The sequence below is a fragment of the Melospiza melodia genome, chromosome 1, assembly GCF_035770615.1.
Source record: "Melospiza melodia melodia isolate bMelMel2 chromosome 1, bMelMel2.pri, whole genome shotgun sequence".
Lineage (NCBI taxonomy): Eukaryota > Metazoa > Chordata > Aves > Passeriformes > Passerellidae > Melospiza > Melospiza melodia.
This window is the reverse complement of record NC_086194.1, coordinates 81,686,211-81,701,553: the sequence shown is the minus strand read 5'-3', so window position 1 is coordinate 81,701,553 and position 15,343 is coordinate 81,686,211. Positions and strand designations below refer to the sequence as shown.

The window sequence follows — 15,343 nt, the reverse complement described above, 5'->3', positions numbered from 1 at the left end:
AAATATTTGCTTTTGACTTGAAGCTAAAAAAATCAAGTCATAAAGCAAGTAAAATGCAACAATTTGCCTCTCTTGTGTCAACAGAGAGCAAAAAGGCCTATGCTCAAAGAGAAGGGTGATATTTTAGTTCTTTTCCCCCAGTGACACAGAAATGGCTCTTTGTGTATTCTGTCAGGAAAGTCTACCCGAGTCACACCTCATTTAAAATGATCTGGACTATGAAACTCAAATTGGCTGCCAATGGAAGTGCAAAAGCTAGGATAATAAGCGAAGCCCTCAGACCTCCCGGGGAAAGCATCAAGTATTTGGAAAATAAACAAAACCCAAAAGATAGAGATTCACTCTAGACCTGTGAGGAGGAATTACCAGAGGCCTTTTTTCCTACAGGGTTTGTCCTTTCCACAGACAACTTATGGAAATTTTGCAAGCTTTTCAGAAAACACAGAGGACCATGATGTTTGAAATGAAGGTTGCCCCACCTAATGCTTGTCCTCCAGTGCCATGATTTAGCACATGTACAGCTACAGCAATTGACACCTGCAAGCAACCAAAATGCAGATTTAACTTAGTTCAGGTCAGGTCACTGATTTGGAGGGAAATATCTATGAATCATTAAGGCAATTATTTTCATGTAAGACAAAATCCTGAAGGGTTCACACAGTCCTTTCTCAGATAAATGTCTATCCTGAAATCACTAGAAATTTTAACCAAAATTATTTGACATTTCAAATACAGGGGCCATGAAATAACCACCTCCTCAAGGCTTGATTAAATACTTTTGCCTTCATTGAGTTCTGATTTTTTTTCCATCTAATTCACAAATCCTGATATTTTTCATGCATTGCCTTTTAGAAGACTAACAGATCTTGCCATTAGTGGGAAGGAGTTTAATTTAAAGCAATATAAACAGTGCTGCACAGCTGAACTAAAAGAACTGGCAATTAAAATGCATCTGCTATGATGGAATGCATTTTAATAAAGATCTTCAGAATGACATTAGAAGTCATGCATAAAGTTTTATTCCTTATGCATGGAGTAACATCAGAAATAATGAAAAATCTTGGCAAAAATAGGAAACATGGCATTTTTAAGCCTGATGGAACTATGGTATTGCAAAAATTTTTATTGCAACAACAACAAGACAAATATCTCTCATTGATAGCCTTTTTTCATTTGAATCAATTTAGTCTAAATTTGCTTTTTCTTCTGTTAAAGGTCATTCTTTTGTAAAATGATTTTTATAATTGTTGTCATTCTAGATCATTTATGTCAAGTTTTGGCTAGATTAATCTTGAGAACATCACTCTAATGGATGACTAGCTAATAGATTCATATAACCATTCAGGCACAATACTCACTCAGAGGACTGTCTACAGCACAAAACAAAAATTAGGCAGAACTTCCCACCTTTAGGTGTGCAGCTATCTGTACTGATCTCTACTGCAAGGTCTTTGAATGACTGCTGTCACCCTACTGAATCATTCTGTCCATAAATTATTCTCCACAGATTTTTTGCTTTGGCTGTGTGTATCAGAAACAAGGCATTCTTTGAATTGTTCTGGGAAGCAGGCAAGGACAAATGTTTCCACAAGGTTGAAATGGTCAGCTGGTCCTCTGAGCTGATTTCCTGTTTAAGTATTTAACCCACAACACAGCAAATAGGAACTCCAGGAAGGCACATCAAAAAGCCAAACAAAATTAAATCAGCACACTCTGCCTGCCAGCTCTCTTCCTGACCTGTGTGTATTTGGCCGAGTCTACCAAGTACAGTAGCTGAGTGTTCAGTATGAGATGTGAAATTGTGGTATGACAAAATTCTCCCTGGATCCGAGAAGTTGCCACAATCCTGTCCTCATTTATGCTATCAGCTCACTGGGATGTCAAAAAAGGCATTCAGTCTTTCTGGGGCTCAATCTCTGATGCCATTTTTGAGAGTATGACTGTGCCTGGGCCCAGAGTTATCTGTGCTAAGCCTTCAAAAATCTCAGTTTCTGCAAGGTTTTGTATCCCCTCTGAAGATGAAATCCCCCGCTCATAATTTTTCACCACCTGGTAATCTGTCCATTGTTTCAATTGCACTGCAGATGTGTATCCAAGGCAAATACACTGGGAGGTATCTTCAAAATTAGCATTTTTCTTTCATATGTAAAACCTGGAAATTAAAACTGCTCCACTTTAAACTGCACAGAGATGTTTTGCCACTTTTTACTTGATTTCAGAGACAAACTCATTGGAGCCAGGTAACTGGGTTTTTGTGGCAAGGTTTTGGTAGCAGGAGGGGTGCTACAGGGCTGGGCTCTGTGAGAAGACATTTGAAATTCCTCTTGCAGCTCTGAGTGGAGCTCAGACTGGAGCAGCCTGTTCCAGAGAGACTGTACCCTGTAGAAGGGATCCACAGTGGAGCAGTTCATGAAGAATGCAGCCTGTTGGGGAAGTTTGGGAAGGACTGTTCCCTGTGGGAGGGACCCCAAGCTGGAGCAGGGGAGGAATGTGAGGAATCCTTCCCGGAGAGAGAGGGAGCAGCACAGATGATGTGATGAACCAGCTGCCAGAGGAGGTAGAAAATCTGAAAGTGAAGCTGTGTTTGGGAAGAAGGGAGAAGTGCAGGAGATTTGGTTTTAGTTACCTTAATCCTACTCTGATTTGACTGGTAATAAATTAAATTAATTTTCCCTAGGTCAAGCATGCTTTGCCTATGACATTAATTGGTGAGAGATCTTCCCCTGACCTTATTTTGACCCACAAGCTTTTAATTTTATTTCCTCTCCCCTGCCCAGTGAAGAGGACAGTGACAATGTGGTGACGGTGGGCACCTGCTGTCCATCCAGGATTTGTGGTGTCCATCCACCACAAATAGAAAGATTGAAAATAACATGCCATGGTTCTCTGAGTATTAGGGTAGCAATTTCTGGCCACATATGGACTCCTTGTGGTGGCCATTAGTAAAATATTTCTTATTGTACTCCACGCCCTTATACAGAGTGGATCAAATGCTAGCTGAGGCAGTTCCATGTTTAAAAAAAACCCCAAAAATTTACAAGGACACTGATGACTCCATTTTCAGATTTTTACCATCAAACTGCACCGGGCACTGAATTAATCCTTAAGCAAGTTAAGAGCTCAGTTCAGCAATGACTTGAGCTGTAAATCAGCAAATAATCTCACTGAAGTGAGCAACACCATTTTGTGCTCATGGCTGTGCGCTAAGCCAGGCACTTGATCCCAGCCCTATCAGAGCACACACTGACATGCCTGGCTTTATGTGCTGGGCCCAGCCTTCCCATCAGCAACACTCTACTGCCAATCAGTGCACTTGGATGCATGACTTTTTGCTAACCTTACGAAATGTCATTTTTATTTTTTCTACTTTAAATTCTGTTATTTTTTCCACTCTGCTTTCTGGTTTTCGAACATTGTGAGAGCATTTGGCAGATGTTTTTTGACTTTCCCAGTAACCACAAGGGTTCAAATCATGCTATTTTTGGTTATAGTGGTGTTTAAGTGAAAACTGGGGATCCTATCCAATTGCCCAGTTTCAAAGGCTGGGTTTTAAAAAAAAACAATAATAAATGCCACAAAGTCTGTGATGAGATCATGACATCTGACAATACAGGGTGTGATAGCTGTGAAAAAAAAAGAGTTATTCTCTGTCACACTGGTAGGAGATAAAATCCCAAAAATTTATTAGGGACCACATATTTTGTTGCCCAATATTTCACAGCTACCACAAAATTCCCCTTGGGGGGAAGGTGGGCTGTTTCTGACCCTTTGGATGGCCATTTTTCTCATTTATTTTTCACTTCCCTTCCTTCTAGCACCTACTTAGCCCGTTTCCCACTTTTACATTAAGAAGACTGAAGAGTTATCAAAACTTCACCTTCCTGCCTGTCCATAACCGCATAAATTCATCAAACCCATAAATTCAAGGCAGCAGTGTGTACATCCTGTCTGAATGTAAAGAGCTTTCAGCTTTCTGGACATGTTGATTGAGGGGACTTTTTTTCTTTTTCTTTTCCTTTTTTTTTTTTTTTCTTTTTTTTCCCCCCTACTGGACTGAACGATGTTGAGATGCTGCCACCTTCTGATAGACACTTGAGCTGCCAGTGGGCTGCAGAAGCACATTCCCCCATTTCCTCCAGACTTGTAAGTTGATTTATACTGATCCTCAACTGCATTGCTGCAATATATAACATGACAAGTTAAACGCAGTGCCTGCCAAAAAATCTTGATAGGCTCAGCTTTTGTGCAGAGGCACTTGAAAAGACCATTACTGCTGCCATCCAACTAAAGTATGCTCAATATTTTTGACAGTGAATTATCTGAACAGCAGTTTATCTCAATGTTCACTTGGTGTTATAACAATTTAAAGATTAAAAAGATGGGAGAGAGAAAAAAGAAATAAAAGGAAAACCTGTTTTTTTCCAACTATAGAAAAGTGGAATTACTTTTTCTGTGAATTTTAGATTCATTCTGTACTTGGTCCCAAATGCATTTCAGAGCACACACATATCAGTGGGCTGATAATTAACATAGTTGTAGATCACATTTATTTTTTGTCATTTGCTGTCAAGATCTTATGTCTTCAAAAATCCACCCATGGTTGCATCTTCTCAGAGATATCTTGTGTGGGATCTGCAAGGCAGTGGCTTCAAAACTGAACCAGTGAGGAACAGATCTGAGTTTCCCATCTGCCTCTCTGTAACACCTGTGTCCTGCTCTCTGAACCTCTTTAGAAGATACAAAATCAATAGCTGCATGACTGCTGCAGTGATGCAATGCACAGCCCCATCTCAAGAAAGCATCATTCTCACTCACTCCTTGTTTTTTGCAGCTTTATGCTCTGGAGAGCAGATTATATTTTCCTCCACTATATTTCTGTAGACCAGAAATCACCTCTGGTTGCAATGCCAAGACTGTCCTAAAACCATTCTCAAATTTCAAAACTGACAAAAAGAGCCTTCTGCTTATTTATCTGCAAATAAGTAAACTTTTCTAGCTTAAATGCATTATTTAGGAGATAAGGATTTGAGTCAACTAAGATGTTTTGTAAACTCTTGTAAATTTCATAAAATTATTCTGGCTTCATAATTAAAGTAATTGTTGTAATAATCAGAATATTTTGGCCATTTTCTAAACCTAAGGCTTTGATTTACCAATCTACAATTATTTGCTAATCTTAGTTTTCAAAGATTGTTAAAACTTCAGAAAGTTTTTTTTTCAGTTACGCTGAAATTCTCATTTTTGTTTTCTGAAAGTCCAGCTGAACCAAAAAACCGTGTTGTTTCCTACTGAACATTCAAAAGCACCTTGGCCAGAAACTATCAGCAATTAGTGGCTTCAAGGTAAAACACCCCCAAACCCAGAAAACTCCAAAGCAAGTAACGTGATGGGAGCAACACCACAGTGTGCCCTCTCTGGCTGGCGTGACATGGCCAAGGACAAAGTCAGGAGGTGCCAAAGGCAGCATGGTGCCTCAAAGCTGAGTGCAGGAAAAAAGGGGCTAAAGCAGAAACTGGAATGTGGGCTTGCAGTGTTCCTTAAGCTACTGCTAAGAGGTTTGTCAAACCCAAAGAGGAGGGCAAGTCCCATGCCATTTGGCTTAAGTTACTTAGGCAGGTTCTGCACCTCTATATTTAGGGGCCCATAAATCAAAAGGAGTGGCAGATTACTGGCCTGAGCTACTTATTATGATAGATGCCAATCACTTTGATATTTAAGACAAAAAAGTTCAGCTTCATTTCATGTTGGAAAGTGTTTCTGGTGGAGAAAAAACATTTCATGTGAGTTAAACAAAGCTCACTACACCAAACTCTGCCAGAGTGTCTTTATGCATTCATACATGAACGTTTCATTCCTCCAGCAATTCAACACTTTCTTTCCTCTACCATAAACATTACTCTGTGATGTTATAATTCATTTCACCACTCTACTGGATAAAACTGATCCATTCTTCAAGCCACTTGTGGTTCATTTTCCTAAGTAGGGAGGTATTAACAGAATCATGAGCAAAACAAGACAACAAACTTTCATGTATTGCCTATATTTCTTTGGCCCCCTTAAAAGTACACCACAGTGACCAAAACTCCACACTTAATGGCAGTGCAACACAGAATGATTTAATGATTTTTCTGCATGTGAATTATCTGAATTAGGCTCCATATTCTGGCCTGGAGGAAAGCTCTCAGCAAGAACTGAGCAGGAGACCTGACAGCAGCTACAGAGAACTAGTGAGGAAGAAAAATTCTCTGATGCATTCTAAGAGATGTTGTGTCACCCGAAATGAAGGCACCTGTTGGAGTCCAAGAGAAAAAGATGAAAAAGATGAAAGAAAATAAGTGAGGCATATTTACTTGAACTTCAAAAAAATTTGATCTTATCATGGTATGAGAACAGGAGAATGTAGGAACTTCTGTATCCTGATCCAAATCACTGTGAAATTATGTTTTCAAAATAAAAGTCAGTGATTACTGTTTCACAGATATAAGAAACATCCTGACAGCAATGAGTAGGCATGATAAAGCAGGTCAAAATTTCTACTGCTCTCTGCAGGCTATGGCAATTCCTTGGGGTCAGTGGAGAAGGAGAGACCCTTTCTTTGTCAATACTATGTCATTTCTGAATTACACTTCAATTGTACAAACTGTGTAGTTTAGAAAAGTGGCGGCTATTCCACTGCAAAGCAGATGACATTTTAGAAATACGATTTGACACTTGAGTCTTTCTTTTAAGAGTGAGTTCCTCCTTCTGCTAATGGCTGGGAGAAATTCCCACCTATGTCACTTAGTATTATCATATCAGCTCCACCTTCCAGACCCTTAGCCATCTTGGTACCTATGGCAGCAATATATGGTGCTGTGACCTACAGAGCTGCTACAAAACTAGTTTAAAAATTGTGCAATAAATACCCCTGGGTTTTAGAGAAATGTTTTAATTAACTATAGTCAAATGGATCAGAGTCTTTCTATTTCTTAATCTAGCCATGATATAAATTATTCTCTACCTTACCAGTGATCAGTCTGAGTGAGGCAGAAAGAGAGGTTCCAGCAGGGCTTTGTGATCATTTTGAGCTCGGATGCCAGCCAGCCTCAGACTGACTCAGGGATGCTTCTTTGCCCATCACCCCTCAGCCATCCTCCACAGAGGAGTTCACATCCTTCAGGCAGTTCCTTTCTTCACAATGTGGAGACACAAATATCTTCTCTTCACCTGGTATTTCAGATCAATACCTTGTCACTTCATTCACCGGTTGCTACTTTAGACAGTAGTGAATTTTCTGGGGTGTTTGTGCTTTCTCATCCCTTTCTTTTTTCTTTTCTTTTTTTTAATTAGTATTTTTAGCTCATTCCTTCACCTTTCTTTCACAGCAGTGATTACCTTCAGTGTAGTTCTCTCCTAACTCCATTTATCACTTCATTATCAGAGATTTCTTAGAAATCCACCTTAGCATTCTGAATAAAAACACAGCCTGGCCTTTGATTTCTGGAAAGTGCTGTTCTATGGGATGTCAGAGTACCACAACAATGAACTGCTGTGTGATCTGCAGCCGGCCTTTGCTCAGTGCCTTGAGCAGTATTAGCTCTGTTTTCTGATTTTCCATTTGGACCCTCTTTGGGTGCTGCATTTCTCAAATTCTGGAACATGTTGCTAGAGTGCAAACATTGCAATACCAAAATCAGCTGCTCCTCCATCTGTAACTATCATTTAAACATCCCATTCCTGCTATGCAAGAAGAAGAAACATTGGCAGATTTGAGGGGCATCGCTAGCAGCGCACTGCTGATAAGAACTCCTTGCATATTGCAGCTAGAGGTGGGAAAGCACTGCTCCAGGGAGAGGTCCCTTCCCACAGCCATGGCTTCTGCAGGTGTCAGCCCATTCCAGCTCTGGCGTTTTGCCTTTTTTTTTTTTTTTTTTTTAATTAGGACACATTGTGCTGAGAATTCATACTTAGAAAATGAAAATCAAAGTTTCTGGACATGTGTGAACCTGGAGCCACCATCACAGGTTTGTGTGCAAAGGGACATGGCCTCATGGGCCAAAATGTGAACCAGGTTGTTTTCATCCTCTTTGCAGAAATCAAGGTAATCAGTCACCTCCTGCTCCTCAGTGCCTTTTCTGCTCATGGAATGTGTCAGTCCCTTACTACCCTTACTTTAAGAGAAAAGTTAAAATCATTCAAATCACTGAAGAATCAGGTGCTATGCTGAGGATAGCCATGAAAGTAGGTTGGGAAGTAACATCTAGATGTCAAGTTTCTGACAGAAAACAGATGAGAAATGCAATGGAACACAGATAGCATTCAGGCCAAAATGCTGTCCATATTGCCAGGAAAGAACTTTGAAAGGAAAATTGTTACAAAGATTGTTTTAACTTAATCTTTTGTCTTAGGCATGTATGGGAAGAAAGGAGATATTTTTTTAAGCTTGAAAAAAATATTGTATTAAAATATTATGCTAACCTTTGACAGTATTTCCAAAATCAAAGATTTTGACCCTTTCATTTGTGCAAATTTTACAAAATGGATGACTATCCTGAAATATGTGTTCTGTGTTGTATAACTTGCTACTACCTTTTTTTAAATTTGTTTTTGAGTGGGTTTTAACTTAATAAAACTGAGGAGGTTCTACCAGATTTTACTTGAATAAACAGAACTTTCATTTGAAAACTTGGGGGAAAAAATACTTGAAAGAACCATTCATCCATGCCTATGCAAACCTTCACTCCATCCACACTAACAAGCAAGAGGATGCCAATATAGAAACATAGGCACTTGGCTCTAATCTGAGTGAGACTAAGAGGACAAACAGTTTTTTGTGAGGAGAAGACTGCCCATGAGGCATTTCTGTACTACAGATGCCTATGCATACTAGGGTGAGCAGCAAGAATCTGGCCTGCTTATTTGAACAGCAGTAAGGTAAATACAAAAGCAATAAGACAAAATACTATTAGTTTTTCACTGCTTACCCCCCTTTCTTATTGAACTTCACTTTTCATTTTCTATTAAGGTCAACTGGGCAGGTTTTTCTGAAACTCCTATCTGTTGAAATGTAAATAAAATAAACCAAGGAGGGACATGAAAAGAAATGACTGGTCCTAATGAGTGTAAGTTTATACTCTGCGCTACAGAGCCGACAGGAACATCCCACAGGCAGGGTCAGATACTGAGGGGGATGTTTACAGCCCCACTGACATCAGCTGAGGGCTCAGCCTGGCTGTGGAGCCTGGTTTCTAGCATGGCAGTAAGCGTCGGCACGCTGCCTTTTGGCCGCTCTGTGGCATCTGCAGAGCAGAGACGCTGCTGCACAGAGGTGGCTCCAATGCTTTCCCTTCTCCATCCCTCGTGATGCAGCACCCAAAAGGATCAACAGGAAAGGATGTGTGTGGCTGTCCTCTTCCTCCATCAGGCAGTGAGACGGAAGGGGGAGAAAGGAGGGGGAAAGCCCTTCATCCCCATGCGTTTCTCTTTCTGCCAGCAGCTGATGGGGAGTTGCCACCAGCCTTCCCATTAGAAGTTTACAGAAAAGGTGAGCTCATCTCATTTGATTAGGACTGTCACCATCAGACAGTGTTTGCAATTAGTCCACGCCAACCTTATTCAGGCTTTGGATGCCTTTCAGCAGCGAAAAAGGGAACACTTGATCCATTGAATTGGAGCGTGGCATCTGCTGCATGCTGGGGGGAGAGGTTGGGGGTCAGCGCTTGATTTTGATAAAGCGTGCCAGATTAATTGTCTTCGGTAATCCTGTTTGTCATGGTAGATGTGCAGAGAAGTCTTTGTGGCACAGCCTGACATATGGGCTGGCCGGCTGCTTGCCTATTCAGTCCCTCCCAGCACATGCTCTTCACAGTTGGCCTAGTTCCCAGCGCCTTGTTTTCCTGGGGAGCCAGCCTCCTGCGCCTATTCAGCTGGCCCCCCGCTCCACAAACAGGCTCCCTAATCTTCAGGCCTGTCTGGGCTATTCAAAGTGATTGCATTATTCAAAGAGATCAAGAAAGAGAACGGGGCGGGAGGGGTAAGCGAGAGAGGGGGAAAGAGAGCGGTGCAATTTGGAAAAGAAATAAGCAGCCATGTACTTCAGGCAGAGCTCTTCAGGAGGCTGATTATAGTCCCTCTCCAAATCTGAATCTATCGTGAAATTATACCCTGCCTCTTTGTAAAATAAATGCTAATAAGAGGTAATTTGGACCCTGCTGATTATTAACTTCAGTGGAGATGGTCTTTTTACCCCATGTTTTGTTATGAATTCTTGGATTTCTCCCCCCTGTTAGGATCCATGCTCCACAGCAGAGGAAGAAGCAGGAGAGTTAAGGAGCAGGACAAATGTGGCATGAGAGAGGATAGGGGAGCATCTAGCTGGGCAGACCAGTCTGGAGTTACTGAGAGACCGCAAGCGGATCAGTTTCCTGAGAATGGATCCACCACACCCGTGTTCCCACAACTTAAGTGCAGAGTCTACCCTGCAGCTGTACACCCACCTTACAACAGCTTGTTTCCCCAGGGAAGGGGAGAAGGGAGGTGGTTCTAAGCTGATGTGAAAATGAAACAGAAAGAAATAGCTGAAACTACCCTTACATGGGTTTCTTAAGTGCTATTTGATTATACATTTAATTACATGTTCATAAATATTACTTTACAAGAGCTCTTAGGATACAGAGTGTCTAGTTTGTTTTTTTTAAATGGGAGCAGCTTTGGAGAGATGCTGAGAATTCAGTATGTCAGTCAAGCCCTGGACTTCTACAGGCCATAAACTAATCTATTTCAAACCCCATCTTGACTGGGCTAGAGTCAAGTCTTCTGCCAAAGAACAATCTTCTAAGTATACGTGTAACATATCAATAGGAAAAACAACAAGCCAAACCCAAAAGCAACCAACCAACCCAGCAAGAAAAGAACCCAAACAACATCCATCCCCAATTAGAAATAAAGCACACAATTTCCTTCTCTACACTTTTGCTTTTTTATGATTCAGAGAAGCATCAGAAAGAAACAGATGCTGCTGAAATGTATGTCCTGTATGAACATGCAGAGAACACATAAACTGCTCTGACCCAGAGTGCACATACACCAGCTATTCCCTGTACCAAGGTGGCATTAGTGTGGTGTGATTTGCGTGTGCTGTATGGTCATCTGGCAGATCTTCACCGTCATCTGCCACATTTCAGCCAATGTTGAAGAATTCTCTAAACCTCTGACTGATGCACTACTAAAATTTGGTATAGTGTCCTGTAAGGAAACAACAAAAGCATTGAAGAATGACAGGGAGTGTCTAAGTTTAAAAGATCTTTCTTTGATATTTTTTTAAAGCCAGTTTTACTTCTCTATGCTTCTCCCACAATGTCTTTAGCATCATCCTATATCATTGCCCAGAATTTTCTGATTAACAGCTTGACATACCAGTTTCTGGCTTCTCCTGAGCCCTAGAACTTCAGGCAAGCTCATCACAGTCACATGCTGTCTTCTGCAAAGGCTCAGCATCACCCAGATTAATTCAATTCAACATTAAGGGAGCCTTTGAGGCCATTAGGCTTTTGCTGGGTGTGTGCTGAAGGAGAGGGGTGGCATGCTCAAGTCATTTTTAACCAGAGTTTTCTTGTTGTAGCAGAAGGATAGCTCAATTTATTTTTGCAACAGTGTTGGTATGTCTCTTAGAGATATACAAATCTTCATCTTCAATAGTGCCACTTTTATGGTCAACTGAAAAAAGGGATTTTTTTAACTCTGAATTTATTTGTTAATATATCTGCAACAATATAGGTTATTTCCCCCTAAAAAAACTTCAGAAATCCTATTTGTTGCAGACAGATTTATTGGAAAGAGCAAAAGCATTCCAAATATTCATGTTCAAGGCAAGTGTTTTCCAATTCCCTGAGAAACTGTAAGTTTCATCCATCCTTGATAAAATATCTTGATCTAACATTTGTTTGTGAAGACAATTATCAGAGAAATTAGTAGAACTTCAAAATTTGGTTTTAATGCTGCACACCAACAAGTTCATTCAGAAGATAAAATTTTACATGACCATTGCGTCAATTTTTTCCCGTACTTTCTGAGAAGAATGAGAAAAAACATCAGCAAATAATCCAAACTGAATTGCTATCATTCAGTGAATTTCAGTCAAGGTGAAGTGGTCACAGCACCAGCCTTCCAGAGTTCAAGAGACATTTGTATAATGCTCTCAGGCACATGGGGTGGGGTGAGATTTGTGGGGTGGTCTGGTGCAGGACTAGGAGAGCTTTTTTTATAATGATCCTTGTGGGTCCCTTCCAACTCAGGGTAGTCTAGGCAATTTTAGCTATTCAAATTATTCCAGTTACATTTTAAATAGGAGTAATTTAAAGAATACCTTAAGCCTTTCTTAAGAAAGAGGGAGCAATCTTCTTTTCTCCAGTGTCTCTGAAAGTTGGCCATGGGCAGGTGGCAGCAACAAATAGGAGTTTCTAATACCAGCCATCCCTGATGCACATACATCTCCCTTTTCCTCTTGTTTAAATCCACAAAGATTTATGAGGAATGAAACATCTTCTTGCTTTAGGGATAGTTTGAATGATTTCAGTATTTTTAGCAACCAAATGCACAGCGAGAGATCCTTCAAAGATTAAAATAAAGTAAAAACTGGGACTTGACTTGTGAGTTTAGCAAAATCCTTTAATACATTTTGAGTAATTCTTGCCATGTATTTTGATGGAAACCAAGGGCAAACTTCTGACTTACTGTGTGACCTAGTACAGCTCACATAGAAAATAGCAGGGAAGGAAGGGAATGTTCCTTCTTCATACCTTTTTCAAAATTAATTTTTTATTTCTAAAGGGAATAAACTAAGTTCCCGGTCCTTCCTGGGTACTTGGGCTTATTAGTTACCAAAACCATCCAAGAACTGTAGTTGAACTGGGGAACACATGCATGCTGTTATGTTGTATGACACTGATAGTAAATGAAAAACTGTAACATGTATGCAGTAAAGGGTCATTTACATGGCAAGAGCCTCCTGTTACTAGAGACACAGCTATTATTTTCTGCTTTTCTCAGTACATATCTACAATTCCATTTCTCTGGAATCTTTGAAAAAATCCAAAAGTAAAAACAGGAATTTAAATGAATCAAGTCCCTACATATCACACTACCTCTTCTACTTTTTGACATTAATACTTAAGTACCACACCAAAGAAAAACTAAAACTATATTCCAGCCTTATGACAACTGCATCAGTTGCCTGACATCAGGTAAGAACTAGTCATTTGCATGATAAAGTCCCCAATGAAGACACAAATAACTCCCTGTATTATAAACAGATTATACCTTCTGTATCTTCATGAAAGGAATACATTTTATAGTAATTATATGTATTTTGTATTTTTACAAGAAGGAATAAATCTGGACTGACCCAGTTCTTCATTACTGTGAATCTATATCCCTATGAGTAGCTAAGAGAAGTGCTGCTATCTTGATATAGGACATTCACTACATTCCTGCTTTGGAGACTGAGTATATTTCTGTATCTTATTCTATACCACACTCTTAATGTCCTGTATGGAATGGGGTAATGAAACAAAGAAAATTAAAGTAGAACAATCAGAGTGCAGGAGAAGCTTTTCCTAAGCAGGGAATGTTCTTTTATTTGTATCACTCACAAGATTACTGAGTTAGAGAAGAACAAATTAATCTCAGCACACTGTTTTACATTCTTGTTCATGCCTCCATTTTAAGGTCAAAAAGGTCCCAGTCATCTCACTGAACGTGTCAGGAGTGAGAGCAGGTCTAGGGCTGTAAGGACACATACCTTTGACAAGTAGCACAGTTGCTGTGGCGGAGACTTCTCCCTTCTCCTTTGGTCCCTGTGAGAGCAGTGCCCCCTGATCAGGAGACTTCAGGGCGGGCATCATTGTTCCAGCACTTGAAAAAAAAACATCAGAAAGATTTACAAAATATACAGGATTAAGTAAAGATCCAAAAATGATGACACACAGAGTAAATGTCAGCCTAATGTTCTGCCATGCATTTTTAAAAATAATCCTGGGACAGAAGCTTGTCTTTTGGGTTGGGATTCACATCATTTAACTTCAATAACCTAAAAGTCAAGTGCCAAACTAAAGCTCAGTTTTAGAGCGCACAGAATACCCAGGAGGAGCCACCATCTTCTCCAGAGGGCAATTAGTCCTGTTCTAAGATAACTGATCTCAGGTTTAACCTCTGGAATGACACTTTCTGTATTAGCTATGAGGGATAAAAGTGGGTAGTGTAGTTCAGATGGATACATTCCAGTTCAATGAAAACCTCCTTTAGTGTTACCAGTGGAATTTTTTCAGGCAAAAGACATTAGGATTATATCTGACTGTTGTTATTACACAATTCTATAATGCTGTGGGACCATAATGTTCTCCATAGTTCATAGAATAGAATGTTATTCTGCCCAATAAGGACTTGATATTTTCATGGATGCAGTTTTTACTTTAAAATAAGCTATTAAAGTAAATTTCCATGCGCTTTTGTTATTTGCTAAAAAATAAAATTATTCTCCACAGAAATGGCTCTGGTTTAATAAGACAGGTTGCAGTAAACCTGTATGCTCTGGTTTGATAAGACAGATTGCACCATTCAAAGGAGTATTTCAGATAAACTGACCAGCCATTGTAAATGCTTTCCAAGAGGAAGAAGTGAGAACAGAGGCCCCACAAGTCAGAAAGTAATGCTAATTCCTCTGTGTTAGAAGGCTACTGAATCTGCATCACCATAAAATCTGAAGTGCAATTATTGTGACTGAATCAGGAGACATATGCAATTGAGTATTTTTTTCCTTACTGATATCCACCCTAATACTGGAGTAGGCAACAGAGTCTTCAAAGAGTCAAAAGAAAAAGTTGTCCACTTATTGCCAAAGTACGCAAAAAAATGTGGAGTGCATAAAGATTCTGTCAAGCTAAGAGAATGTTCACATGTAGAACAAATCTTACCAGTGATCAAGGAATCTGAAAAGAAGAATTTATCAGTCTTTTCTGGACAAGGTCTCTTTTAGCCCCCAATGCTTTTCTTTCTGGCTTCTCTCTTTCCCCTTCCCCCAGTCTCTTCAAAGCTTCCAACCACTGTCATCATTTCCCGTGTTTGCAAATGGATAAGCACAGGGCCCTGCTTCTCAGAAATGCCCTGCAATCAGCTGGCTCCCTCCAGCTCCCCACCCCCAGCCACTGCTCTCCCCTCCACTGTGCACAATGTCCTGGTGACAGGTGGCTGCTGCTTTCTGTAATTCTGGATACAGCTCCACTCAGACTCAGTGGCCTGTAAAAAAACCTAGAGCTTATGAAGAGAAAAAGCTCTGGCTCTGAAAGTGCTGAGACAGGCTGGTACGGGG

At 40.2% G+C, this 15,343-nt stretch overlaps 1 long non-coding RNA gene across 2 annotated transcripts in view; it reads right to left on the bottom strand.

Moving 5' to 3' along the window:
• LOC134429867 (uncharacterized) overlaps positions 1–15,117 on the bottom strand; it is a 69,038-nt gene extending 53,921 nt beyond the window's left edge. For both annotated transcript variants that reach the window (XR_010030667.1, XR_010030665.1), the window contains exons 1-2: positions 14,949–15,117; positions 13,778–13,890 (exon numbers count right to left, since the gene is read on the bottom strand). This is a non-coding gene — a long non-coding RNA (uncharacterized LOC134429867). The remainder of the gene's footprint in view (positions 1–13,777; positions 13,891–14,948) is intronic.
• Positions 15,118–15,343: the final 226 nt, after the last annotated feature.